Below are 3,651 nucleotides of genomic sequence, written 5' to 3' on the forward strand. Positions count from 1 at the left end.
TTCTTGTGCCTACAAACTCTTCCTTTAAGACTGTACTGCAGGCTTTCTCAAGCCTGATGCTCCAGATGTTGTTGGACTACAACTCCCATCATTCCCAGCCACAATAGCCAAAGGTTAAAGGGATGATGGGAGTTGGGTCTCCAGATGTTGTTGAACTACAAGCTATATTTATTATTTTATTTATTTATTATTAAAACTTTTATACCGCCCTTCCAAAAGGCTCAGGGTGGTTTACATTAAAATACCATTAAAATCAGTTAATAATTAAAACAAAAATTATAAAACATAAAACAATGATTAACAATTTAAAACATCATAAAACAACAAACAATCAGAACAATTTAAAAACAAGTTTTAAAAAGCTGAGAAAGCCTGGTTGAAGAGATGTGTTTTCAGGTGTTTTCTGAAAATTGCCAGAGATGGGGAGGATCGTATCTCAGCAGGGAGCGCATTCCACAATCTCGGGGCAGCAGCCGAGAAGGCCCGTCTCTGTGTAGCCACCAAACGAGTTGGTGGCAACTGGAGACGGACCTCCTCAAGTGACCTCAGCAGCCGGTGGGGCTCATAGCGAAGAAGACACTCTCTTAAATACCCAGGGCCTAAGCCGTTTAGGGCTTTATAGGTTATAACTAGCACTTTGTATTTTGCCCGGAAACCTACTGGCAGCCAGTGTAACTCCATCAACAAAGGAGTAATGTGGTCTCTCCGAGATGACCCAGAGACGAACCTGGCTGCCACATTCTGAACCAACTGAAGTTTCCGGACTATGTACAAAGGCAGCCCCACGTAGAGCGCATTACAGAAGTCCAGTCTGGAGGTTACCAACAAATGTACCACTGTTTTGAGGTCACTGATCTCGAGAAACGGGCGCAGCTGGCGTATCAGCCGAAGCTGATAGAAGGCACCTCTGGCCACTGCCTCAACCTGAGAAACCAAGGAGAGACGTTGATCCAGAAGTACTCCCCGACTGCGAACCTGTTCCTTTTGGGGAAGTGTGACCCCGTCTAGAACAGGTAGATCAAAATCGTCTCTAGAGTTCCAACCCCGCACAATAAGTACCTCCGTCTTATCTGGATTCAGCTTCAGTTTATTCTCCCTCATCCAGCCCATTACTGCTTCCAGGCAGGCATTTAGGGAGGATATGCCAACTCCTGAAGAAGTTGACATGGAGAACTAGATCTGGGTGTCATCAGCATACTGGTAACACCCAGCTCCAAATCCCCTGATGATCTCTCCCAGTGGTTTCATGTACAGGTGAAACTCGGAAAATTAGAATATTGTGCAAAAGTCCATTAATTTCAGTAATGCAAATTAAAAGGTGAAACTGATATATGAGATAGACGCATTACATGCAAAGTGAGATAAGTCAAGCCTTAATTTATCATAATTGTGATGATCATGGCGTACAGCTCATGAAAACCCCAAATCCACAATCTCAGAAAATTAGAATATTACATGGAACCAATAAGACAAGGATTGTAGAATAGAACAATATCGGACCTCTGAAAAGTATACAGTGTACTGTGCTTGATTGGCCAGCAAACTCGCCTGACCTGAACCCCATAGAGAATCTATGGGGCATTGCCAAGAGAAGGATGAGAGACATGAGACCAAACAATGCAGAAGAGCTGAAGGCCGCTATTGAAGCATCCTGGTCTTCCATAACACCTCATCAGTGCCACAGGCTGATAGCATCCATTGCACGCCACATTGAGGCAGTAATTGCTGCAAAAGGGGCCCAAACCAAGTACTGAATACATATGCATGCTTATACTTTTCAGAGGTCCGACCCCTCAGATGTTCCAGAAGGATACTATGGTCGATAGTATCGAAAGCTGCCGAGAGATCCAAGAGGACCAACAGAGTCACACTTCCTCTGTCCATTGCCAATTGGAGATCATCCATCAGGCCGACCAAGGCAGTCTCCACCCCATAGCCCGCCCGAAAACCAGTTTGAAATGGGTCTAGATAATCAGTTTCCTCCAAGACTGCCTGAAGCTGAGAGGCCACCACCCTCTCAATTACCTTGCCCAGCCATGGGAGATTGGAAACTGGCCTATAATTGCTCAACTCTGAGGGATCTAACGCAGGCTTCTTTCTAATAATTGTCTCCTTAAGACAAGGAGGCATCCTGCCCTCCCTCAGAGAAGCATTTATGATTTCTACCAGGCCGCCTACAACAGCCTCCCTGCTAGATAGAACAAGCCATGTTGGACAAGGATCAAGAGGGCAAGTGGTAGGCCTCACCGCTCCAAGCAGCTTGTCCACATCACCAGGAGTCACAAACTGAAATCAATCCAGCCGAATCGTATAAGAGGAGTTGTCGGACACCTCCAGTTCAGACATCAAATTAATTGTGGAGTCTCCATCTAGGTCAGCCCGAATCCGAGAGATTTTGTCTGCGAAAAATTCATTAAACACACCACAGCGGGTAAATGATGCCTCCAAATTCTGGTTCAAGGGAGAGGGAGCAGATACTAGTCCCCTGACAACCCTGAACAATTCCGCCAGATGTGAACTCACAGAGGCAATACGGGCAGAAAAGAACTTCTTTGCCGCATGTATCGCCTGAGCATAGATCTTTAGATGTGCTACATGTCGTAATCTGTCGGATTCGAGTTGAGTTTTTCTCCACTTGCGCTCCAGTCGCCTACCTTGCTGCTTCAGCCCCCGTAGATCTTCCGTATACCAAGGGGCCAATTTTGAAGCAGGTCGGAGGGGATGCTTAAAGAGCAATCGTGTCTACTGCCCTGGTGAGCAAGTTGTTCCAGTTCTCAACCAGGGCATCAACAGGATCACCAGCAGAGCCAACATTAAATCCCTCCAAGGCTTCTTGGAGTCCTACCAGATCCAGTAACCTCTTCGGGCGGACCATTCTAATAGGCCCCTCGCCCCTGCGGAGGTGGGAAGTGGTTGTAAGTCCAACCTTAACCAGATGGTGGTCCATCCATGACAACGGGGAGATCGTAGGAGTCCCCACCCATGTAACACCACCCTGATCAGAATAAAAGACCAGATCAAGCGTGTGACCTGCAATATGCGTCGATCCAGAGACCGCTTGGGATAGCCCCATAGTCATCATGGCTGCTATGAACTCCTGAGCTGCCCCAGACAAATTGGTCCCAAAATGAACATTGAAGTCCCCCAGCACCAAAAGTCTGGGAGACTCCAACGCAAGTTCCGTGACCAAGTCTGTGATCTCAGTAAGGGATTCCGTTGGGCAGCGGGGCGATCGGTACACCAACAGAAGTCCCAATCTATCCCTGGTCCCCAAACTCAAGTACACACATTCAATATGGTCCGATATCCTAACAGGGACCCTGGTAAGGGAGATGTTATCCTTATAGACCCTAGCCACTCCACCTCCCCGCCCACGTCCCCTCACCTGCAGAGGATCCTAACCTGTGGCACTCCAGATGTTGGTGAACTACAAGTCTGATCATCCCCAGCCACAAACAATTGTAGCTAGGGATGATGGGAGTTTAGTTCATCAACATCAAATAATAAATAAATAAACAAACCTCTGGAGTGTCACAGGTTGAATCTAGCTCTCCTCTGAGCTAGAAAACTCCGACTCATTTGCTGAGACACAGCCATTTAGGCCCGCGGGTCTCCAAATGTGGGGCCACAGCCGCTGCTGAACTACTTAAT

The sequence above is a fragment of the Hemicordylus capensis genome, chromosome 2, assembly GCF_027244095.1.
Source record: "Hemicordylus capensis ecotype Gifberg chromosome 2, rHemCap1.1.pri, whole genome shotgun sequence".
Lineage (NCBI taxonomy): Eukaryota > Metazoa > Chordata > Lepidosauria > Squamata > Cordylidae > Hemicordylus > Hemicordylus capensis.